This window comes from Pelodiscus sinensis, chromosome 2, assembly GCF_052426305.1.
Source record: "Pelodiscus sinensis isolate ZL-2025 chromosome 2, ASM5242630v1, whole genome shotgun sequence".
Taxonomy (NCBI): Eukaryota; Metazoa; Chordata; order Testudines; family Trionychidae; genus Pelodiscus; species Pelodiscus sinensis.
The window spans coordinates 113,860,336-113,887,206 of NC_143053.1; the positions used below are offsets into that span (position 1 = coordinate 113,860,336).

The 26,871-nt window shown below is 44.5% G+C and overlaps 1 long non-coding RNA gene across 1 annotated transcript in view; it reads left to right on the top strand.

Moving 5' to 3' along the window:
* The first annotated feature begins 409 nt into the window (after positions 1–409).
* Positions 410–26,871, top strand: part of LOC102447401 (uncharacterized) — an 80,784-nt gene continuing 54,322 nt past the window's right edge. Inside the window, exon 1 of the long non-coding RNA XR_016348864.1 lies at positions 410–507. This is a non-coding gene — a long non-coding RNA (uncharacterized LOC102447401). The remainder of the gene's footprint in view (positions 508–26,871) is intronic.

Sequence of the window (26,871 nt, forward strand, 5' to 3'; positions counted from 1 at the left end):
AAAAACACTTTTCATCTTTCCTACCCAACAATTGTGCAAGAATGTAACATCAAAGACATTTAGGAGAAAGGCGAGGAAAGTATAGCAGAAAAGAAAAAAAAACTTAGTCTTTTTAAAGCTCAAATCAGAAGGTGCACACTTGTCATTGACATACAGGTTTGTTACTGAAATGGCTCAAGTAGTTGAATAAAATGATCTGTTGTGTGATCAGTAGTGATCTATACCCAGGTACCTGGCAAGCTATGACATGATTCTAGAAGTACTTCACCATGTCCTATATATATTTGCGTGGGTCTACACTGCAACATCAGGTCAATGTAAGCTATGCAATTTGAGTTATGTTATTACGTTCCAAAATAATGCTTCTGTGTAGACATAGCCTAAATGCTTGTTTCCAATACAGGTCGGATCTCCACTGCAAGGATCAATCCACTGGCGCTCAATTGAGAGTCTAGTAAAGACCCAATAAATCACCCTCCTAATCAACTCTGTGGTGTGGACCCCATGGTAAGCAGATCTAAGCTAAGACGTTATTCCAAAATACCATAGTCTGTGTCTACACACAGCAGTTATTTTGACATAATGTCAAAATAATGTTGAGCTGGAGGACTGCTTACTCTGACTCCTGTAACCTTCATTTTCCGAGGAGTAAGAGACGTCAGGGGGAGAGTGCTATATCTCGAAATAACTGCTGTGTAGACAGTGCCAAAAGTCAAATAAACTATTGCGACTTAAGATATACAATTAGTGTAGCTCAAGAGATACAGAGTTTATCCCTGCTGTATAGACATGCCCTTAGTGTCGTGAAAAACATAACTAATATTTCAAACACAACACAAGTTTTCAATTACAATATTTCAAGCACAACATTATTATGATCCTACTATTTTATAAAAAAAAAATCTATTATGAAAAGGAGAAGAGATAGAACTTTGCATTTTTTATCCAGAATCACTAAGAACATTGTGGATTTTGTCTGATATATAAGAGATACATAAAATACAAGTCTGTGGGAAAAAATATATTTGAGACAGAAATTGCTAAAATAGCAGGAGCATTCTCAAAAAATGCTTTTTAATCATCTTGCACAAGTTATTGCGACACAAGCTATTGTTTGGCACTCCATTTAGGCTACATTTAATTCACACACCTGCCCTGTCAGACTTAGTAATGTAAAGTTACAGTGATAAAATCAAATCAACCTGCTAATGCTAATGAACGTGATCCAAAGCATATTGAAGTAAATGGAAAATCTTACATTGACTTCACTGGGCATTGGAGCAAGGTCTAAATGAACTATTGATTAAAAATACCCTGAGATGTTTTGCCAAATACTATATTTACAGTCTGACAAATAAATTCTTCCAAACTTGAAAACAACAAAAAAAAATTATGTCCTGAAATTTAAAAGTACAAACTTCTTTACCTGGCTCTAGCATATATATTAATTGCCCAGATTCTCATCCCATATAAATCAGCATAATCCCATTGATTTCAGTGGAGCTGCGTCAATTTACAACAGCTGATTATAGGTATAGCTACAAAATTAACACAGATGAAACAGGGTTTTTTTAATGTGCATAAATGAGGCTTCAACATTTTCTGATTAAAAATAATTTTTTTAAAATCTCAGGTCATGTATGTTTTGTTTAGTGCACTTAGTATGATGAACTCCTGACAAATGTTTTAATTTTTCTTGTGGCCAATTTCCAGATCAGTTATTTACTTTCTTTCTACCTCTGCGGGTTCAATTGGCTATAGAATTCTGCTTCACTTCCTGTCTTGAACTGTTTGTGTAATGGTGCCATGCTCTATTAAACAGCTGCTGCATTTGTTCTCAGACTACTCCAGAGATAGATAAAGCGATAACTGTGTGTGTGTTTGTTTTCAATGTTTGCTATTGCAAAGGGCTGGGTATCTTTTGGAAGGTGCTTAGCATCCTCTTCTTAAAACGCTAGGGATTGGATCCACAAAGGATTTAGATGTCTAACTGCCACATTAGGCACATAAATCCAATATTTATGTTCTCAAAGCCCCTGCTCAGCTGCTACCTAAATTCCCTGGGTTCCTAAGTTACCTCCAGTAATGTCTTGGTATTCAAATTTCTACCACTGTGCATGCACACAGCCACCTCAGTCCTGATACTGCTGAGCTTCAAAGTATCTGAGTTCTTCCTGATTTCTCAAATTAAGCATTCCCAAAACTGTCCTGCCTGCAGGGCCAGATTCAGTAAGCATGTTCAGAGGTCAGAAATAAGCTCAAGGAGCTCCAGGCTGTGATGGGATATTGTGGCATGGGAGCGGGTGAGGCTCTGCTGGGAGCACAGACTCTGGCAACTCAGGGATGAGGAGCTTGGGATTCAGGAGGGGCTCTGGATGTGACTGAGAAGTTTGGAGTGCAGGAGAAGTCTTGGGCCTCGGGCCTGAGGCTGGGGCATAGGAGGGGGTTGGGGATTCAGGCTCCTGGAGGGAGCTGGGGAGAGGTTCAGTGCTGGGGTAGGGTGTTGGGGCATGACAGGAGGTCTCATGGTGATACAGCACTTACCCTGGACAGCTCCTGGAAGTGGCCAGCATGTCCCTGTGGCCTTAGGTGCAGTGACAGTTAAGTGGCACCACATGGAACCCTTTTCTGCAAGCACCACTTTTGCAGCTCCAATTGGCCAGGAACCGCACCCAATGGGAGCTGCAGAGCCAGCAATCAGGGTGGGGGCAGAATCACTAAGGGTGGGGGCAGTGCACAGAGCTCCTATGGTCGCCCCCTGTGCCTAGGAGCTTGACATGTCAGCTACTTCTGGGAGCCATGTAGGGCAGGTAGGGAGACTTCATTAGCCCTGCTGTGCTGCTGACTGGTCTCTTAACAACCTATTAAAATCTCTTGGATTGTTTTTAATAGTCACTTGGAGATTGATGAAGATTCTGGAAAACTCCCAGTCAATCCAGGAAGATAGGTAACCTACTCAGCCTCTTTTGGATTGCTACAATCATTATTCCCATGCTATTTTTATCGGCCTTCTCAAGGAGAGAAAGTACAGTGCAGCATGTCAATTTCTCGTCAATTCTTCATCTGTGCTATGTAGCTTGAAGGTTTCAGGGACATTTTTAAAGCTGCTTAGTTGATCCTGTACATGGAAGCTTAAATAAATGCTATTTGCATTAGAACAGGCATGATTGCTATTTCTTATTCACTGCAATTGAAAGAGTGATTGCAGCTTGGATAGGCTTATGCCCACACTATCTTTAAGCTAAATAGCATGCTAAAAATAGCAATGAAGATAACAGTCGTACAGGTTGTACACACCTACCCAGGCAGAGCCGATTCTAGAGAGTGTGTGAACAAGGAGCTCTCCCTTGGGCTCCAACTTCTGGAGGGGTCTCTGAGCTTTTTCTTGTTGTGGGTTAATTGCTCAGCCAGTATGGGAAACACTAGAAATTCTGTCTGCATTGGGCAGCAAAACTTCTTGAGCCACTCTGTCCTGTGCCCCAGGACCCAGGTATGTAGTTGGTTTGCTAGTTTGGATTGCTATATCTTAATTGCTATTTTTATCATGCTAGTTAGATTAAAACTAACCTTTTTATCATGCTAGTTAGATTAAAACTAACATTTGATTGCAGTGTCAACATATCCTCACATCCATTCCCCATCTGTAAAATGGGACGAACAGCGCTCCCTGCCCTTGCAGATATTTTGTGAATATAAATTCATTGCCATCCATGAGGTCCTGTTTGTTGTAGTGATGGGAGCCATATAAAACCCAGATGAAACACAAAGATAAGGCAAATGCTAAGGGAAACCCAGAAAAGGGTATCAATTTACATCTTTTTCTGTTGTTATTAAAGGTCCTATAAAAGTAAAAGGTGTTATTATATTTAATTAACAGTTTAGACTTCAGGCACTATGGCTCAAATCCAGCTTCCACCTCCATAGGCACAGGGGTGTGTCTACTCCGTGAATGCTCCCATTGCAGCTGATTATCCCACATCAAAGAATCCACTCCTACGCATCTTCTCTTGTCCTCTCCTCTTGGTAGGATGTGGAAGAAGACAGTGTCTTAACGCGCCCCCCCCCCCACACACTTTATGAAAATTGGATTATGACTATGAATATGCATATTTCAAAGATGCTTTCTGAAAAATGGGGTCATGTAACCTGTCATTCAAGAGCCTGTGATCCCCTGAATGGGATATCCTATGTTTGTGCATGTATCTTTCTTGTATATGATATTAGAAATATTAAGTGGGAACCTATATTCTTAATCCAGGTATTCTAGTAAAAGCCATTAGTGATGCTTTAGGAACTTCATGGCTTGGTGATCAAGTCAACAACCTGTGGTTGGTCCTACAAAGCCATGTGACTAGACCACCTGATGCTGGAACCCATATTAGATCTGGTACTTTTCCACTCAAAGTGAGAATAATTTGAACTGAACACAAGGAGTTCCCTGCCTTAGGCAAAGGGGATATAAAGGGGAGAGCCAATAAGGAGTGGTCAAATGCCAGGAGACCTCCCCCCATCCAACTGACTACCTAAGATACCTTCTAGAAACGTCTAAGACTGAACAAGGGCAGGAATGGGCCTAACTGGGAGGCTGCTTAGCTTGTGGAGGAGATCATTAGAATGACTGTTAGGATAAGAATTTGCATGTAACAAATTTCTTAGCACATTAGAATTAGCTGGGGTGTTTTGCTTATTTTGGCTTAGTAACTTACTTTGATCTGTTTTCACTTGCAACCACTTAAATCCTACTTTCTATACTTAATAAAAACATTTTTTATTATTAAGTCCAGTATTAAAAACTGTTAACTGAGGGGGGAGCAACCACTTTTCACATAACTCTTTCCTTAATAAAAAGGGTGAATGTATAGGCTTTTCTGTGTAAAACTTATACAGTGTAAGATGGATTTATTTGGGATTTTGGTCCTTTTTGAGGGATGGGTTCTTGGGTGCTGTCAACAGCTTTATAGCTATGTCCTTCCAGAGCTGAGCTGGTTCAGTGTCTGTGTTGCTCTGCTGGGGGGTGGGGACAGTAACCCTAATTCTTGACTAGGGGAGACCAGAGCTTCTACCCCAAAAGTACACAGCTGTAGAATGTTCCAGAGGACTAATTTCATTTACATGCCCAAATCCTATAGGCAGGCATCTAGTTAACCAGTTTGCATGTATAATACGATATTTATCTTTTCAGATGCAGAAGGTTGGTTGACCTGGTTATTTATGAAAAATAGGGTAATCAACAAGTTAAAAGCAGAAATTATACTTGTAGTTTTAAGGCTGAAGGCCATTTTAAAAAGCTGACCTCTTTTTCAAACTCACCTTCATTTCAATCTAGGAGCAAAGGAACAGAATTTGTATTTAATTGTCCCAAATACAATCTTTAAATAGCTAATAGGGAGTGCAGTTTCTACACTGAGAATTGTGCGGTACTGTTCAAGGAAGCACTGAGCTTTTTTAATCTGCAAACAATAGGAAAAAACTTCTTTCACAATGAGGCATTCCCCATGGCTTGAGATAGACAAAGGGTACTAGCGTTATTTCAAAATAATGTTGAAATACTGTCAAGATAGAGGATTTCTTACTCAGATTCCTGTAACCCTCATTGTACAAGATGTAAGGGAAGTCGGAGGAAGAGTACTCTATTTTGAAATAAGTGCTGTGTAGACACTCCCAATTTCAAATAAGCTATTTCGAAATAAGCTACACAAATGACGTAACTCAAATTGCGTAGTTTATTTTGAGTTAAGCCCTGCTGTGTAGACACACCCGACGATGCAGCACTGATCTCTTGACATCTTGGCACTGGAAAAGACAAATGTGGAAAATAATTGTGTACCCACTTTAAATATTGTAAATATAGTTTTTTTCAGACAGAATCAGTTGTGAGGTTAAATTTAGGGTGATATTTTAGAAGGTTGTTCTGTCTTAATCCTACTCATGGGGGAATTCTGTGCCTCTGCACATGCACAGAATGTATGTCCCCCACAGATTTGTTTGTTTCCCTGTAGAAAAAAATGACTTTCTGATGGGTAAGAAAAGGGAAGCCACAAGAGCAGTCAGATGTCCCTCTTCAGCAGTATGTTTTGCGTAGTCAGGCAGAGAGGTAAGTCACTATGGGGTGGCAATGGGATCTGTAGAAGACTCAGCTAGACACCTCCAGACCCCTTCCAAGTTCCATCCTCCCCACATTTAGATCCCACCGCACACTGAGCCACAACCATCTTCATCTGGACTCCCTGCAGAGTCCTATTTCTACTGCACCCAGAACCTCCCAATAAGTGCCTGTACATTCAGGACCCCCACACAGACACCTGCCCTCTGCCCCCACCTCCACTGTGTTGTCCAAACCCAGCTTGCCCCAAAAAGAACCCTCTCTAGCCACACCTGGATCCACCCACACCTCGCCCCTCAACAGTTGGATCCTGCCTTGCTGAGCCTCCCTTCCCACACCTGGTGCACCCAGCATGGAAAGGCAAGCCCCTGGGGTGTTTTGGGGCCAGGCCTGGTCCTTGTGCTGTGTCAGGTTGGGGGCAACCTCACTGTTGAATCTGTGTCCGGGGGAGGAGCTGCACAGTGATCTCCTACCTCTGTAAAAGCGACGAGCAGTCCTGTGGCACCTTATAGACTAACTGAAGTGTAGAAGCATAAGCTTTCGTGGGCAAAGACCCACTTCGTCAGATGCAGGTAGTGGAAATTTCCAGAGGCAGGAATAAATATGCAGGCCAGGATCAGGCTGGAGATGACGAGGTGGGTCCAATCAAGGAGGATGAGGCCCACTTCTAGCAGCTGATCTGGAGGTGTGAATTCCAAGAGAGCAGAAGCTGCTTTTGTAGTTAACAAGCCATTCACAGTCTTTGTTTAATCCAAAGTTGATTGTGTCAAACTTAAAGATGAACTGTAGCTCAGCAGTTTCTCTTTGAAGTCTGGTCCTGACGTTTTGTTGCTGCAGGATGGCTACTTTTAGATCTGCAATTGTGTGTCCAGGAAGATTGAAGTGTTCCCCTACAGGTTTTTGTATGTTGCCATTCCTAATATCAGATTTGTGTGCATTGATTCTTTTACGTAGGGACTGTCCTGTTTGGCCGATGTATATAGCAGTGGTGTCAAGTATCAGAGGGGTAGCCGTGTTAGTCTGAATCTGCACCTGATGATCTGATGATCACCTCATCATCTCCAGCCTGATACTGGCCTGCATATTTATTCCTGCCTCTGGAAATTTCCACTACATGCATCTGACGAAGTGGGTCTTTGCCCACGAAAGCTTATGCTCCTACACTTCAGTTAGTCTATAAGGTGCCACAGGACTCCTCGTCGCTATAGCAGTGGGGCATTGTTGGCACATGATGGCATATATTACGTTGGTAGATGTGCAGGAGAATGTACCAGTGACAGTATGGCTGATCTGGTTAGGTCCTGTGATGGTGTTGCTGGTGTATATATGTGGACAGAGTTGGCACCGAGGTTTGTTGCAAGGATTGGTTCCTGAGTTCGAGTTATTATGGTGCGGTGTGTAGTTGCTCGTGAGAATATGCTTCAGGTTGGTGGGTTGTCTGTGGGCAAGGACCGGCCTACCTCCCAAGGCCTGTGAAAGCGAGGGATCATTGTCCAGGATGGGTTGTAGATCACTAATGATGCGTTGGAGAGGTTTTAGCTGAGGACTGTTGGTGATGGCCAGTGGTGTTCTGTTGGTTTCTTTCCTGGGCTTGTCCCGTAGCAGGAGGCTTCTGGGTACACGTCCGGCTCTGTCAATCTGTCTCCTCACTTCCTCGTGTGGGCCTTGGGAGGTAGGCCGGCACATCCCCTGCACATCTACCAACGTAATATATGCCATCATGTGCCAACAATGCCCCACTGCTATATACATCGGCCAAACAGGACAGTTCCTACGTAAAAGAATCAATGGACACAAATCTGATATTAGGAATGGCAACATACAAAAACCTGTAGGGGAACACTTCAATCTTCCTGGACACACAATTGCAGATCTAAAAGTAGCCATCCTGCAGCAACAAAACTTCAGGACCAGACTTCAAAGAGAAACTGCTGAGCTACAGTTCATCTTTAAGTTTGACACAATCAACTCTGGATTAAACAAAGACTGTGAATGGCTTGCTAACTACAAAAGCAGCTTCTGCTCTCTTGGAATTCACACCTCCAGATCAGCTGCTAGATGTGGGCCTCATCCTCCTTGATTGGATCCACCTCGTCATCTCCAGCCTGATCCTGGCCTGCATATTTATTCCTGCCTCTGGAAATTTCCACTACCTGCATCTGACGAAGTGGGTCTTTGCCCACGAAAGCTGATGCTCCTACACTTCAGTTAGTCTATAAGGTGCCACAGGACTCCTCGTCGCTTTTTCAGATTCAGACTAACACGGCTACCCCTCTGATACTTCCTACCTCTGTGCAGCCAGTGGCCTGGGCTCCCCAATGCCATGGTGCAAAATTTTATTTTTTTTTGGCATAGCATGCCCTAGGAGTATTACATTCAGTAATGCCTAGGCAAGAACCTGGGTCTAATTTTCAATTTTTACTGAAACCATGCCGGGCTCATATTGGCATTCAGACGTTAGATTGTTCTTTGCACCTATAGGTCAGGTATGCTTTGCCTACATTGCCAAGTGCAGTGGTATGGTCATGGCACCAGTGCTCAGAGAAAGCTTTTCCAACACTGTAGGTAAACCACCTCCACGGGAAGAGTAGCTAACAGCACTGTGAGTAGCTAATTACACTGGCAATTTACAGTACTGTAACTTTCTGCGCTCAGGGTATGTTTTTCACACCCTTGAGCGAGAAAGTTACAGTTCAGCAAAGTGACAGTGTAGATAAGCTTGTAGTTTGGCAGCTAAGTGCTAAAGTGTATTTACAATTGATTGTGTCCACAGATCAGGCGATTAGACCTTTAGGCTATCGTTTCCATGGTGATAGGAGATTTGTGTATGCAGTTCTTATTAATTGTAATAATGGACAGAGGGCAAGCGAATCTTCTAGGCAACTTTAAAAATATTAGCTCAAAGTTGTAGCATCTGCACCCCACAACTAATGCTGCCTAAAAACTGCACTGGCAATGAAGCACGGCAACAGAATGGAAGATTGCCCTTTGGAAAAAGCAGCACTAAAAAAGATGACCCTACCAGGTTGGTCAGAAAAGGGTGTAAGTGCTGCCAGCCACAGCTTCAGGAGGATGAAATGAGAGATTGAATTTCAGAAAGAAAATCTGAAACAAAAGGGGCAACACAGTCCTTCATCTCTTTTTTCACATAGGCTGAGAATGACAGTCTGTTCCATAGAAACAGAAGTCTTCTGTGATTAGATTTTGGGGAGTTTATCCTGTGTTTCTCTTCTCTGTAACAAAACTTTCTGATAGCATGAATGACACATTATCAATGAGTTCTGCTGATGTGATTTCTGTACAGTCCATTTTTATTTCCTGTTTCCTATCCTGCATGATCTGGATCTTGTAAATAGTATTAGCACATGCAATAATTATAATTCTCCTTGACTGCATCATATTTAAAGGTGTAAGCCTCTCAATCCATCTCCTTGAAGCAGATTGCCCAGGAGAGAACCTGTACAATACAGCTGGAGATGCTCTGATCCTATTAACTGACTAGTGAGGAGAATATTTGAATCAGACTCCAGAGCAAAGCAAAACCCTTATCTCATTAAAAGGAAAGCTGACGAGACTGTACCACCAGGGTGTAAATGTGGGTGTCCCTTGGAACATCTGCTTGAGTCAGATGGGTGAGTGCTGAAAGGAAGTGATATTGAGGCATTTGGGTGAGGTCTCTGTGACAATATCTGTTTGTGTGTATGCAGGTATACCTCCCAGTCTGACAATTTCTTAAACTGCCATGTGGGAGAAGCAACCCAGGGAGGTATCAAATGAAAATAAGAGTGCTGACCAATTAAAATGAAGTGGGATTAATTAATTAATCTGTCTATTTACCACTGGAGACTCTATAAGCAAAAGCTTTTGGGGTTACTATTTTATAGGAACTTTAGTTCCTTCATTTGGAAGGTTTTATTTCCTAGGATTTTTTTATAGTCTTTGTAGAATTATCAAGGCCCCCACTTTGTATTTTTCTGGCTGACTTCTTTCAGTACAAACACGGTTTGGTGTCAGGCACCAGTCAGTATCTCCAGGTGCTGAGTATCTTAATAATGGGGTGTTTTATTACCTTTCCCAGGTGGGGATGAGGTGTGTCTGCCCATTATCAGCCCAGTCCTCCCATTCTCCCAGCTTGGAGCCTGTGGTTTGGAGGAGGGGGTGAGTAATTCTGCTAAGGCAGCTGACCCCTTCTCTTCTGTATAGAAGGGCGGTATTCCCTGTGCAGAGGCTTACCCTCTGTGTGTGTTAGGAAGGGCAATGCAGGCCAGTGATAGCCATGCCCATATTTTTTGTGCTGTGTGAAAGAGATTGCTCTGCAAAGTGCTCTGCTTTGGTTTCTTCTTCAAGGATGCCAAATGCAAACTTTTTCCTGCCTCTTTCCCTCCCCTTTCCCATCACTGGCTCCCACCCAGCTGGGCTCCATAGTATGATCTCTGATGATGACACTCTGACACTCATGCTGTTGAACCCTACTGGAGAATGGAAATCCTCAGAAAGAGAAAAATAAACAGCTCCCCTCACCCCTGCCAAAAAAACCACCCAAAAACCTTCCCAGACTGATATATTGTAAACTAAAATAGATGAAAATTTGAAACTTAAGTTGAACTACACTGGTGTGGTGTGCATAAAATATTGTATGAAACAAATGCTTTGAATTAAGACACATTGGAAAGCTTAGGGCTGATTAATAGCTACTGCACTCAGACTTCTGAGATACTTTTTTTTTTTTTTTTTTTTTTTGCTGGGGGCCAGGATGGAATTGCAAACATATTCATTAGCAATAATGTGCTTGTTTGTCATTGAACCACCAAGTAAGCATGAACACACGCCAAGAAATACTTAGAGATACTTTGTTGCGAGGAAATAAAAGCAAGGTCGCCACAGTTGGCCACTGAATTAATTGGCATTTGTCTAGATGAAGTAAATTTTGAAGAGGAGAATGAATGAAAGGCTGCTAGACTCAACTCAGATTTCCTTTGCCCAGAGTGTTGTAAATAGTCTCCAATATTTCAAGGGGAGATGAATCAAAAGCTACACTTCCTCTTCTCCCCAGCATGAGTGAACACCATTAGAATAGAGATAATTTTCATCAGCACAGCATGAGTAACCTAAAACTAGGTGAAGGAATGGGGCCTCATCATTCTCATAATACTTGCTGCACAGAGGGGGCTCACCCTATAGATCAACATGGAGTGAAGGTAATTACCATCATCCCATGTTCCAGAATGTAGTGAGAGCTCACTGTAAGCCTGGGATTCAGGAGAGGAGAGTGAGCTGGTCTTGGAGATTGCACATTGTCCTCCTTCAGGTTCCTTTAAAAACTTTACCAAGGCTCTCTAATATTTTCCCGCTATCCTTTCATGTTGGGAAATCTTCCTAGACCAGGGGTCGGCAACCTTTCAGAAGCAGCATGGCAAGATTTAACTTATTCACTTCTATTTACGGGTCTGCATGCCATTGATACTTTTTAAAGTCAATAATAGTCCTACTCACATTTTAGCAGCTTCATTAATGAATAAATTAAGATGCAGATCTTACCATTTAGTGTGATCCTTGGCCTTGCTTTCCCTTGCTGAGTTCTCTGATCTCAGGCTTGTAGTTTGATACTTTAAGCAGCACACAAGCCTCTGTCTCCAGCACTGCTCCACTAGTGATGATGGCAGAAGAATGGCAGCCTGATCTCCCAACCACGGCAGCCACCACTGCCACAGCATCTTTCTGGCACTCCCATGCCACACCTCAACCCCAGGTCCTGTCCCAGCAGCCGCCCATGGCCTGCCCCAGGAGCAACTATCACACGGCCCTAACATAGCTCCAGCCCTTGCCCAGAACTGAAACTGGGGCTACAGCCATGTGGTGACTTCCCAACTGTCCTGGGTGGTGAACCACCACCAGAGGAGCTACTGCTGCAGCCATGTGGTCCCAGGCTGGCCCTGGCCACCAGAGAAGCCGCTGCCACAGCCACATGGTCCCGGCCCGGCCCGGCCCCAGAGGCTCCGCTGCCATGGCCATGCAGTCCCAGGCTAGCCCTGGATGCTGGAGGAGCTGCTACCTCAGCCCCAACCACCTCAGCTAGCACTGCCTCCTCCCACTGCCGCTGGGGAGTCATGATGGGTCTTCTACAAGGCATATCAATGAAATAACAGCCACTTGGGGAACAGGACCGGCCCACAACATTTTGCTCAAATGATGCCCCCGTGTCCCCTCGCTTGGGCCAAAACATTGAAAAATCTCAATTCTCTGGGTCCTAGTGGCACCCCCTCCCCTCCCACACACACAGTCTGGCACCTGAGGCGGCTGCCTCCGTTCGCCTCATGGTAAGGCCAGCCATGTTGGGAAGTTAGTGTTGCAGGGCTCTTTTATTGTCTGTTTTAAGTAATCTGTAAAGCAGGATTTTGGTTTTAGTTTTTGAAAAAAAAAAACCAACACTTTCTTCCTGAACAAATGGTAAAGTACCTATTTAGTGGACACCAATTATTTCTACTCATTCTAATCTTTTGTGCTGTGAACCTTTGAGCCAGCACTACAATTACTAACTAGATTAATTTGTACAGCAACAATTTGGAACCAAGGTGCAAGAAATTATAGCTTCTCAATCCCGTTTTTTCCCCTTTTAAGCAGTTTGCTTGTGATTACAGAGTTTTGCTTTCTAAGCGATAAAATCATTTTTAAAAGTTCAAATTTACTTAATCCATAAAACTAATTTATGGCTGTGCAAGTAGGAGAAACAAAGGTTGCCAATTAATGGCCTGAGTTATTTAAAAATGACTGAGGTAGGCAGTTTTTCCTTCTCCCATTTCTGATGACTTTTCACATGTAAATGCTGGCCTGTACTATTCATTATTTTACAAAAGAAAGTAGATTTATGCAGATGTAGAGATCCTTACATGGGGTTACCATCTTTCATGCTTCCAAAAGGAAAACTGCTGGGGAGTGGGAGATAGGGTAGAGAAAGAGGGGAAGTGCAGGTGAGAGGATCCTGAAAGAAATATGTGGGAAGCACAGGAGAGGTATCTGGGGCCTCGCTCTGGAAGTGGGAGGCACTGTCATAGTGGCAGGGCAAGCTGGCACAAGCCTGGGATGCAGCTCCAGCCATCTGTCAGCTCCTCCTTGTCTTTCCCTCTCTCCTGCTGCAGGGTTCAGAACCAGCTGTGGGTAGGTGGGAGCCAGCTACAAGAGGGTGTGGGTAGGCGCAGAGCCAGCTCCTTTTGAGCTGCAATGTCTGCTCCACAAAAATTCCTGGAAGCTGCCAATTATTTGACAAATCAGCCCAGATAGAAGGTAGAGGATCAAAAAAGAGGAAATGTCTGGGAACCCCCTAGGTTATGTCTATACTGCACTGTTTTGTGCAAGAAATATGCAAATGAGGCGAAGCGTGGAATATCATCACCCCTCATTTGCATAATTAAAGAGCGGCCGCTTTTGCGCAAAACCCCCCTCTTGCGCAACAGCTGTTCTTCCTCATTAAGAATGGCTCTTGCACAAGAGGGGTTTTTTGTGCAAAAAAGTGCCATGTAGACGGCTCCTTTTTGAGCAAAAGCCTCTTGCACGAAAAGCGGACGCATATTAATTATGCAAATGAGGTGTGGTGATATTCCACACTTTGCTTCATTTGCATATTTCTTGCACAAATCAGCACAGTATAGACATAGCCTGGGGGTTTCCCAGACATTTCCTCTTTTTTGATTCTCTACCTTCTGTCTGGGCTGATCTGTCAAATAATAGGCACCTCATTTGCATAATTTTCTGTGCAAGAGAGGACAGTGTAGATGTAGCCCCACTGTATGGTACCCCTATCCTTATACAATACTGGGAAAGGAAGATGAATGTGATCTCTGATTCAGTAAGGGTATACAAAAATCAAAACAAAAAGACCCACAGCAGCAAGCTTCTGAGCCCAAGTCAACTGATTTGGGTGTGTAGGACTTATGCTGAGGGGCTACAATTCAGGCAAGGGCTGGAGCTCAGGCTCTGAAACCAAGAACCCACCTGGAGCATGGGCCCTAGACCAAACCCAAAAGTCTGCATTGCTGTTTTCAGCCCCACAGTGCAAGCCCACAGCAGTTGATATGGAATCTGAGACTTGTTGCAATATGGGTTTTTCATTCATTTTGGTTTATTTTTTCACTGGTATGTGTTTTTTGCAGCATAGACCTACCCATTACTGCTTTCATACTCTTACTATTTACTCTGTTAGCATGTGTGTAACTTTACTACAAATAGATGTACTCTAGCCAATGTAACCATTTATATCCTTAATGTCAAAAATGCTGAGCTCATAAGTAAAAAACTAAGGGTAAAATTCTGGACCCATTGAAATCAATGGCAACCTCCCGCAGTCCTACCTCATTGACTTCAATGGAGATCAGGTTTTCACTGTGATTTCCCACTCTTCCTAAAGACCTCATGCTACCAATTCAGTATTTTATTAATTCAAACCAGTTTTCATTTTATTCAAACCATTTCACCTTCCTAAAGTAGTAACAAATTATTCTTTTAACCACTTGATTTTCTCCCCCTACTCATGGTCTCTGTTAATTGTATTGCTGATCTCAGTTACATAGACTCTTATTCTGAAAAATGCTTAAGCATGTGCTCAAATTTAAATCTCATTGAAATTCCTTTGTTGGGTAGGGATGGTTTTAAGGACAAGTTTAAAGTTTAGCACATGCTAATTATCTGCCTTCTAGAAACCAGCCATAACAGGCTAGGTCTACAATGGGACATAGGTGTGGCAACATCAGACTTTCAGGTACCCTGTGTCTAGAGAAATCCATAGCTCTGAGTCAGGTCTGGTCTACATTATAGACCTGTACTGGTATAACTACATTGGTCATGGGTAGGAAAAATCTACATCCCTGAGCAACATAATTTATAGTGACCTAAATTGCCATGTAGATAGCGCTTTGTTGGCGGGAGAGTTTCTCCTATTGACATAGCTACCACCTCTCAGGAAGGTGGATTAACTACACCGATGGGAGAGCTCGTTCCCGTCAGCTCGGAGCATCTTCATTTAAGCACTATAGTGGGGCCACTACACTAATGCAGTGCTCTAAATGTAGATCTGCACATGGATAAGTGCAAGCTGCACTGGCGAGTGAGCCTCCCAGCCCAGATCCACAGGTGTGGTAATGGGGTCACAGTAGTCCAATAATAGCTGTATATCCATTGTGCCTCAGCCTCAGATTGGGCTCCAAAGTGTGTATGTAGGGTCATGGGGTTACCTGAGAGCCTGAGCCCCAACATCAAAACATCTGTTTTTAGTGCATTAGCATGAGTCTCAGTAACATGAATCAAACCCTAAAAATGGGATTCACAATAGCCAGCAAGTTGAGCAGGGAGCCACCTAAGGTAGCCAGCAGCCCCGGCAAAAGGGTGTGTGGGGCCCAAGGCAGGACGCTGGGAGTGAGGCGCCAGGCCAGTAGATAGTGAACATTCAGCAGCATGGGGCCCCGAAATCACAGGGCCCAAGGCATTTGCCTTGCTCGCCTAGCTCGCCTTGCCCTAGGGCCAGTCCTGATAGCCAGGAAGAAATGCTCAGGGAGGTCAAAGGCCCTAATTCTGTTAGGGTATGTCTACACAGCAAAGTTATTTTGAAATAACAGCTGTTATTTCGAAATAACTTTACCAGCATCTACACAGCCAAACCGCTATTTCGAAATAAAATCGAAATAGCAGAGCGCTTATTTTGAATTTGGTAAACCTCATGCCCAACTGTCTCCCAGTACCAAGGTACTTGGTGTGAGTTACACACACACACACACACACACACACACACACACACACACACACACACACACTCAGGGTATGTCTACACTACCACCCTAGTTCGAACAATTTTTAGTATGATTTTTTAAAACAATTCTAAGTAGAACATTTGATAGTCTGATGTTGAATTCCTCATGCACAAAGAATTCCTACTGATTGCTGGGGTACAGTATACAACCATCGTTTCTGAACTATGTAGGTCAGAGTCAGCCTATCCTTTCAGTGCAGATAACTCAGTTAATGACACACTAAGGGTATGTCTACACTATCACCCTAGTTCGAACTAGGATGGTAATGTAGGCAACCGGAGTTGCAAATGAAGCCCGGGATTTGAATTTCCCAGGCTTCATTTGCATAAAGCCGGGCGCCGCCATTTTTAAATGTCCGCTAGTGCGGACTCCGTGCCCCGCGGCTACACGCGGCACGAACTGGGTAGTTCGGACTAGGCTTCCTATTCCGAACTACCGTTTCCATGAGGAGTAACGGTAGTTTGGAATAGGAAGCCTAGTCCGAACTACCTAGTTCGTGTCGCGTGTAGCCGCGGGGCACGGAGTCCGAACTAGCGGACATTTAAAAATGGCGGCGCCCGGCTTTATGCAAATGGAGCCCGGGAAATTCAAATCCCGGGCTTCATTTGCAACTCCGGTTGCCTATATTACCACCCTAGTTCGAACTAGGGTGGTAGTGTAGACATACCCTCAGGGAATTAGCATGAGTGATGGGTACCATAGGTAGAGGGAGACTATGCCTCCCCAAACAGTCTACAGTGACCCCACCCACACTTGTCCCAGGACAGGCCCCATCCTGCAGTTCCCAGCCCATAGGGACGAAGGGTATGTCTACACTACCCCGCTAGTTCGAACTAGCGGGGTAATGTAGGCATACCGCACTTGCAAATGAAGCCCAGGATTTGAATTTCCCGGGCTTCATTTGCATAGCGGGGAGCCACCATTTTTAAATCCCCGCTGCTTCGAACCCCGTGCAGCGCGGCTACACGGGGCTCGAACTAGGTAGTTCGGACTAGGGTGCCTATTCCGAACTACCGGTACACCTCATTTCACGAGGAGTAACGGTAGTTCAGAATAGGAACCTAGTCCGAACTACCTAGTTCGAGCCCCGTGTAGCCACGCTGCACGGGGTTCGAAGCAGCGGGGATTTAAAAATGGCGGCTCCCCGCTTATGCAAATGAAGCCCGGGAAATTCAAATCCCGGGCTTCATTTGCAAGTGCGGTATGCCTACATTACCCTCCTAGTTCGAACTAGGAGGGTAGTGTAGACATACCCTCAGAGTGGCTGGGGCTAGGGCTGCATTGCTTGGTGCTTGGATTGTACCACCTGGTACATGGAGCTGGGAGGCACTGCATCTGTGCCATCTGGAGCACCAGGACTGAGCATACGGCAGACCGGGGTGGAGGTGCTCTGGGATCCTGTGGGAGAGGAGAAGATATAAGCAGAGGAAAGGAGGCTTGGGCACAAGAGGAGAGGACAGGGAGCTTGCATCCCTCAGTGGCTGAGGCACAGCTCACCCTTAGTAATTAGGCAGAGGAGGAGGAATTATTTTGAGGAAGGTGTATGGTCTGTCATATACAGGAGGGCAGACTAGATCAGGGTGGGCAATAAAAAAATGGCAGCCCGCAGGGTTAGTCCCCGGTGGGCCGCCGATGCTATGTTTACCTGTGCCTTCGCAGGTACTGCAGCTCTGGTTGATTTTGAATTGTTGATTGTAGCCAATGCAAGCAGCCAGAAGCATCACAGACTGGGACGTCACCTCCTTCCACTTGCATTGGCCACGAAGAGCAATTTGTGGCCAATGAGAGCTGCAGTACTCTGATACCTACGGAGAGACCGGTAAACATGGAGTGGGGACCCACCAGGAATGAACCCTGCAAACCGGATCTGGCCACGGGCTAGAATTTGCCCACCCCTGGACTAGATGATCACAATGGTCCCTTTTGGTCTTAGAATCCAAATAACTGTATCATATAGTTTAAGAGGAAAGAAGGAGTACTGGGTATATCTCTCTTTCTATAGAAGTTATTCCAGTTTCATTCAAGTGGATATTGCAAGGGTTGTGTACATTGGCCCTCTGAAGATATCTGAATCTAGCCAGTTTTAATTAATCTTATCAATCATCTCAGAATAATAAAATTAATAAAAAAAATGTAGTCGACTCTGATTCTAGCAGCAGTCACATTTTGTCATCTGAAAAAATGGCTTTTCTTTTGTATTTTAAATGACTGAAATTTGAAAAATAGATTTGTTAACTTCATAAAGGGCAGTAAATGTTATTATAAAGTGGTTGGTTAACTTGTCACTGTTCTGTTTTGAAGCTTGGAGTAACACGCAATGGGTTATTGATATAAATAGTGTCTTTTTAAGAGGAGGCAAGTGACACAGTTCCTTCAGTTCCTTAGCAAGGGTTCATTTATTAAAACCTAAGTAATCCTTAGTTTTTCAAAAGATTTGTGTTTACTGAGAGTAAAGTGTGTATTAGTGATATAGATAAACTCAAAGATATTGGAGATATTGCATAACTCAGTGTGATATAATTATGAATATTTGTATGAAGTCAAGTATGTCATAAACAACTTTAAAAAAAAACCAAGTAGCCCTCCAGCACCTTAGAGACTAACAAAAATATATGTATAGTATTGTGAGCGTGTGAAGTGGGTTTTGCCACTCCAAGAAACAAGACCTCATTATCTCAGTGGAATTCTTTCTTTTTTCCCTGTTCTGCAAAACTCCGGCGCCCTTTATAATACCAATATCATGCTAATATCAAACCGAGGCAAAGGAAACATTTTCACTATTCCCAATCATTCTAATTGAATGTGTAGTCTGTGTATAGAACTGTAATTCTGTCCAGAGGCTGCTTGTCAAGCCATGTTTTCATTGTATTTACCTGATTTGTTTGTCTTTAATCGTATTTACTTTTGAAGGTCAGCTGTCCTGCTCTGAAATGGTTAGTGGGTTGGTTTTTTTTTTACTATAGGGAGAAAATCAAAGCACATATGCACTCTTCTCATTTGGACTTCACAAAAGAATAAGGAACAACTTCATTGTTCTGGTTATTTCATACCCTTATTGCTATAATGATTTGTATCACAGTAGCTCTTAGAGGTTCTAGCCATGGCTGGGGACCCCATTGTGCTAGCTGTGGGACATACACATAATAAGAAACAGTCCATGTCCTCAGAGCTTTCAAGAAAGGCAGAAAGAAAAGGTGGAAGAAACAAAGGATTATTATCAAGTGACCATTCCACTTGCAGGGGCTAGCCCTCTGCCCCTCCTCTTCCAGCTTGTTGTCTTCTGGACAAAGCCCATTCTGCTCTCAGAACTCTGTGGTGCCCATCCCAGCTCTGCCTCTTCTGCCTGTGACCCTGCCCATGGCCCCTCTTCATTCCACTCCTTCCCCAATTGCCCTCTCCCTTCCCCCCACTGCCTTGTGCCCCGCTTCTGCCCCTTCCTGCATGGCCATGAGCCGCGGCCTTAAGAGGAAGGGGAAGGCAAGGCCTTTTCAAACTGCCAGGCTGGCCTTGCCCAAACCCACTCTCCATTCCACACAGATTCCCCAGTCTCCTGGGGTTTCCTGGACCTCAGCCCATTCAGACTGGGGTCATGCATTACTACTCCTTCTCATGCTTGGGGTGGGACAGGGTGGGAGGAGAAAGCCAAGACTGTGGGCCACCTGTGCTCCAGTAGAGCTGGAGAAGCCAGGCTGCAGGCTATCTGGGCTCATGGGTCAAAGGTGCAGGCCGTCTGCTCCCCAGAGGGAATGGGTCAGGGACGGCTGCAGACCATGGGCTGCCCATGCCAGGGGGGCACCCTACCGTAGGGGACTTGACTCTCATGGGGTCCATGGGCAGTAGGGGCAGGATCTAGGGTGGAAGGAGTGGGTCTGGGGCCTTGTCTCCCACAGCCCTAGGTTCACCCACTGCCCATGTTCATGGCCCCTCCCCCATTCCACCTCCACTCCACCTCTTCCCTTGAGTCCCCACCCTCAATTCACTGCTTCCCCACCCCTGGCTGTAGTCCTGAGACTGAAAATCTTTGTGCCACTGCTGCGGTGCTGGACCCATGGCAGGGAGTAAAAGCTCTTCCAGCCCTGGGGATGTTTGCAGCAATGGGTGCTTAACAACACTTTCCTTCTGAACCACCAGGATGTGATCCACAGCTAACTGCAGTAAATGGAAGGTCTGTAATGTATTAGAAAGTGGCACCTATCCATCAGTATGCAAATATATGTCTTTATTTTCTCTCTTCCATGGTTCTTACAACTTAAGGTGACTTGGTTTAAAGTTATTTCATAATGGAAGATGATGATTGTAATGCTGCTGATAAATATGCAGTTGCATGAGACTTTGGGGCATTGACATGTGACAACATTCTTTGTGAAGCCTGCCTATACCAGACACCCATGTAAATCCCTTAGAGAAAATATGTATTAAAAGCAAGGGTAGCTTTTCTAAATAAATAGAATCATTTAAAAAGTATCTGCCATAAGAATTTCCATAAAGTTTGAAAGGACAAGTACTATATTCATAAACATTAACTTTAAGTCAGTGAGGTGCATGCTCATGCATAAATAGCACTATCATTAGGATCTACTGCAGTGCTCACAGGAGGGAAAGCTGCTGAGTGCAAACATTTCTGGCAGCTTGTTGAGCACTAGGACACTACAGAACCAGATGAAATGGAGCGCTTTCCTTCAGCTCCACTAATCGGAAAGGGATTATAATTCTTTTTTCTCTATAGTATTCAGGGACTACCCTCTCCCAGAGGTACTAGAATAATTTATGTAGCGCGGGTGCTGATTTGCCATTTAACAAAACTATAAACCCTGTATACGATGGAGACCACTTCACGCCAGGGTGTGCAGCAGTAACCCCCTCCTCCCAGCATTCCTACTTCTAGTATCTGTGCTCCCTCCTTTATGTCCGATAAAGTTAAGTGATTGACAATTTATTACCTCCAAAAATTAATTGTTATTTAAAAATGCTCTTCAGATAGGAGTACAGTAAAACACTCCAAGAAAATAATATTATTTCCTGATTTTCTGGAAAACTCCTCCATTCAGGACACAACTTTCAGATGATTCCTAATAATATTCATCTAGTGACTGTTAATTTCTGGAAATGTAAGTGAAATGACCAGCTTACCCATTCTAGGACTTCCATCAAACTCCTGGGGACAATCACACAACGTGGGATGGCGATCAGTTTCTGTATTAGAGAGGCTCAGAGGTCAGCAATAGATAGGTGCTCTTAGTAGTGCTGGATGGAGGAGCTGGCACTATTCCTGCTAGCACAAATTATCTTTAGGCCAGGCCCACCAATAGGCAAGAATGAGGGCCAAGGGAACAGGTGCTAAGGTCTGGCTGGGGCGGGAGCATGGTGCAGTCCCTACCACACCTCTGTCCCTTTCCCTGAGACCCTGCCCCTTCTGTGGGCACAGATCTGCCCCTCCTCAATCTTGTCCAGGTGCCCAGCAATTCTATTGCCCTCCCCTCCCCCTCTTTAGGTCATGTGTTCTAGAGCTTCCTATCATAGTGCATAGGATCCCCAGTCATGGATTAGTACTCCATGTGTTGGGCTGGGTGCTATGCAAACACAGAATAAGAAGAATCCCTACCAGCAGGCCTGCAGCTGGAAGCGGGGGAGGAGGGGCAAAGGGGGTAGTTGCTCCCAGGGCATAGTGATTCAAAGGGTCCCAGGGCTCTGGTTGCCACCACTGCTACTGACCCCACCCCAGCCAGCCAAGGCCCCACCCTTTCTGGGAGCTCCCCCACACACACCTTAACCTAGAGCCCACGAAGGCCGCTGGTGCCCCTGCCTTCCACAAGGAAATTAAAGCTGTCCTTCCCCAGTCACTGTATTCTCACCTCGTAAATGTTCAGGGCAGCATAGGTACCAATTTAACAATTTAAACATAGAAGGACCACTTGTATGGATTAGAATATCAAATGGCAGTATAAGATCCTTTGAGCATGAAACGACTTGCATTTTTACACTTGCTAGCCTCAAGAATATAGTCAAAAGAGTAAGTGACTCCACAGTAGGCAGTTGATTCTCAGGTAAGGCTGTATTTACATCTTGGACCATAACCATCATTAGCTGAACCTAACAACATTGACACCAAAAAATTAAAACCTAATTAGGGTGACAAATCCATGTTTGCACTTCGATAAGTGGACTGATTTTTATTGTGTTGCGTACCCAGCACTTTCCACTGACTTCAGTTCCTAATGTATGGTGCTCTCTCAGTGCTAATTTAGATGCCCCAAAATGGATAAGCCACATTTAGACAACTTTAAGGCAATTGTATGGAACCTAAGCCCATTGCATCTGAGTGTCTCTCAAAGTATCTTTCAAAATGCACGCTGAACCTCTGTAAAGCAGTACTCTCTTGTCCAGCAACATCCATGGCACGGGAGGACAACAGATGTTGCAGGACCAGAAAGTCTTGGTGGCGCACTGGTGCCTAAGAGCCCTGCGAGGTAGCAGGGCTGCGGGATACTGGCAACGAGCTGCCAGTGGGGCCAGGAGCTCAGCTCCCCACAGTTGTGCTGCCAGAAGTGCCCCAGCTAGGCTGCCTGGAGGGACTGGGAGCCAGGTGTGCCCCAGCTGGACTCCTCTGTGGGGCCCAGGGCTGCAGCTCGGGCTGCCCAACATACTCCAGGATGGCTGCATGGCTGAGCTGTGAGCCCAGTGCAGGTCCCTGGCATGCCCCCGCTGGGCAGCTTGGTGTGGCAGACAAAGGGGGATGGGACCTGCAGGGCAGTCGGGCCTGTAGCCCATCCAGAGTGGGGGAGGGGAAGGGCAATAGTGGGGGGAGAGGCAGTTATGACCTCTTCTGGTCCAGCAAAATCCCTTATCCAAGACTGGTCAGGTCCCGAGGGTGCCAGACCTGGAAGGTCCAACCAATATTGGTTTATATTTTGTTTTCAAGAACAGTACACTATAAATCAATCCACATTCTGTATCTTTCAGCTTCAGACTCCACCTTCCTTCCTTTCTCTCTTATTTAGACTGGGTTTTGTGGAGGCTTTATGGCTACACCTGCATGTAGAGGCAGGTGACTGCAATCTGTTTGCAGACTACATTAATTATACTGTAGGTAATTCTTAATAGTACTGAATCAGCAGTATTTCAATACCATGTTTTCTATTTTCCATGGTGGAGGAGTATTGCAAGGGAAGGGAATCTTCCTTGTGACAAGGTCTATTATTTATGTTGAAGAAAGGATGTTGCATGTAATAGGTAAGGTGGAATGTCTGTCTCCTTTTCTGGCTTTTTAGACTTTTAAGGATTCGGGTTATACTGCAAGCTATTATTGCTCTTCAAGTTTGTAAACCTAGCATGGAGGAATTAATGAATTGAGTTAAATAAATGGTAGGAAAGAAGGGACTCAAGATATCAAGATTTTAAAAATCCCAACATGTAGAATATTTAGGGTTTAATATTAGCTGGGCTCCCTTGAAGCTAATGGCAAAGCTCCCAATGACTTCAATGATGCCAGGATTTTATCCTAGAGCTCTCTGGCTGGCTTGAGCATGAATTTTTAAAATGTTGGCTCATCATTTGGGTAAATGGGATCGAGGTGCAAAATATTTTCAAAAGGCTTTAGTGCAAACAATGTGTTTCAGTTTTGCGCATACCAAATACATAAATAATTAAACCCCTTCTAACTTCTCTGTGTTTATGTGACTCCTAGTAATCAATCACAAGTACTTTTCAACAGGAGCCAGCAAATTGAATTGTATAACATAAGAACTGTCCCACACCTGTGCACAAAATTCAAAGATGGGTCCCGAGGTTTACCATACATCAAAGATTTTGAATCCCATGTTCATGCATCTCTGCTCTTTTTTATTTCATCCGGGAGCAGAAAGGGAATTGTTTTATAACTCAAAAAATATATTTGCATCATTATCAGAATTAAATCAGGCAAAAAATGATGTGAAAGCACCAGACAAATACCGTGTGTTTATTGCCAAAACATAAGACACTTTGCGAGTGGTTCATCTTTGTCTGAGGTATCCATCTGTAATTTTAGGACAATGTATAACTGGAAACAAAGATATTCAAGTTGTTAGGGGGGATGTGTGATTATTACTCTTCTAATCCCTAATCTCAAAATCAGAGATATCCTATTAGGCAAAACTGGACAAATGTGCAACAGACGCAATACTAAATAGAAGTATAGAAAATATTTGTAATGGAATTCTGTTAAATACAATGGGACCAAGATTTTGTCTGACAATTTTTGTGTATTTCCATTTAAAGATGATAAATTGTCTCATCAATATTTTCTAGACATACAGTCAGTTTATGAAGTAATGTGTGTGTGTGTGTGTGTGTGTGTGTGTGTGTGTGTGTGTGTGTGTGTGTGTGTGTGTGTGGACACACATGCAACAACAGTGAGAAAGCCTACAGATTAAAAGCCTGATACCATACCATGGATGCTGATGGGAGAAAAAGAGTCTTACAGTTGACATCAGTGGACTTTGGATCAGACTCTAACACAAAGGAAATTATAAAGTGTTAGAAAAGTTGACTTCTGTGTAATATTAAATTACTATGGATTGGAGGAAAGTCCAAATAGTGAGCATAGAGAAACAAAAGGATTTTGCATTCTTAAAGAAAATGGAATTTAGTAATCACATTCAGGAAATAAAATGCAATAAGGAAAACAATTTGATGTAATGTTCTGTTGGCGAAAAAGATATCTCATTTTCAATTTAATATTAAAAAATTGCACACATTAATTCTCTTCAGTTTTCCAATATACATGTATGAGCTGCAGACTGAGCTATGCTATTCATCATAAGTATTATTTGCCAATATAATGTCCAGAATACTGATTCTGATGGGAGAGGACAACTTACATTCCCCAAATTGCTAGTTCTCCACATACTGTATATGTCTCAGTATGGTAGCATTATTAGCTTTAAAAAATTAAAAGGTGTACAGTGTTGTTGACAGTACATTCAGCTTTGTATATATGCAGTAGTAGAGAGGGTATAGTGTTGTACTATATACATGTGTTATTCGATAACAGGGGTCGGCAACCTATGGCACACATGCCATAAGTGGCACACAAGATAATTTTCACTGGCACCCGAGCCTCCCTATCTGATCCTGCCCACACTCTGGCTCCGTGTGTTGTCTTTTCCCTTCCCCCGGCTGGGACAAGCTCACAGTAGTGCAGTGCAGTAGCAACGGCCTACTTACCTCCCCCCACTAGAGAATGCAGACACTCTGGACACTTTGCCGGCAGGCAGCCGGGCAGCTTCTGGTGGTGCGCAGTTTCTGGAGTCTAGAGTATTTTTTAAGTCCCGGCGAGGCCCTGACACCCACTGAGGCTGCCCCACAATGGTGCAGCATGTGGCCTCCTCCTTCCCTCCTTGGGACCGCCTCTGCTGCACAGTGCTCTAGTAGGGCCATGCCACCTCCTCCTCCATCTCCAAGAAGCTGCTTGTTGTTACAGCGGCTGCCACCACCACTGCCACAGGGGGGATGGCTGGGTCTGAGGCAAAACCTGGCAGAGCCACTCTCGGACCTCAGCATCTTGGAGCTGCCACTTCCACCCTGGGAGGGCCCTTGAGGAGCCTGGCTGGAGCACTGCAAGGTGTGGTGTGCTCGGGCTTGACAGGTGCGCTCTGTGCGCTGCCGCTCTCTTTCCCCTTGCCCCGTCCACCCCACTGGAGGAGCAGCAGAGTATGGAGCCACTTGCTCTGTCGCTCTGCGACGTGAGATGGGTCTGGCGTTCTTCACGCACACACACACACACACACACTTCCTCATGCCCTCCGAGTGGGAAGCCAGAGCTGGTGCTGCAGCCTCACAGCTGTACAGACTCCCTGATACTTCTGGGGTGGAGCTGAGCTCCCTCCCTCTTCCAACACCATGGGGAAATGGCAGCACAGTGACACATGAGGCTTTCCCCACTGCAAGGGAGCACAAAGCAAGATAAGTGTCCCACCTCATTCCCAGAACCTCACATACCAATCCTCCTCATTCACTCCCCTTTCCCCGCTGAGACCCCATCCCCCCACCTTGCTCCTACATACTTCCTTGCTCCCACACCATCTCTCCTGGCCAGACACTCTCTCCTGGCCAGAAACCCTAACCCTATCCTGCTCTGGCACCCTCCATCCTGTCCACACACTGCACCCTCCCTTGCTCCTGCTCCCTCAATCTGGCCAGACACCTTACTCCCAGACTGCTTCTGCACCCCACCTCCCACCCAGACCTCACAACCTCTCCCTCTTCTGCACAACACCTCCCTCCCAGATCCCGAGCCCCATACTTACCCCACTCATTGGCAGCCCTGTCTTGCACACTGAACCCCTCATTTTTGTCCCTACCCCAGAGTCTAAGGAGGTCCATAAAATCCACTAACACCAGAACCCCTGAAAAGTAAATCTGGACCTTTGGGAAGCCCTGAACCTCAGTTCTCCCTGTCCTTTCCCCTCACCCCATGAGGCTGGAGCACCAGAGGAGTAAGGGGTCTCAGTTGGGGGCCATATGAGAGAGGGTTGGGGGTTTTTGGAGGAGTTGTTTGCTTCTAACTTGTGTGGTCCCCAACTGATTTGTCGGTGGGTCAGTGGAACCTGACACAAAAAAGTTTCCCCACTCCTGTCATAAAGAAAACATTGAAACCTTTTGTGTTTGACATAAATTAATATTTTACTTTATTTAAAATAAAGTTTGATAAACTAACATTAGAAAGTTAAAAAGCTTAATCTGTTTAATCATTTAAATTGAACCATTCTGCCTAGATGCAGCTGGTTCAGAAAATATGGTCACCAAACCCATCCTGCCCCTACCCCTTCCTCCCTCCTCTTTCCCCTCAGCATGCATATCCATAAATAGAAGTGAAAAAGTTAAATCTGGGCATGCTACTTCTGAAAGGTTGCCAACCCCTGTCCTATATGTTATTTCAATTTTTTTATTTTAATCAATTGATTCTACTGGCTCCATCTTTCGTCAAATAGT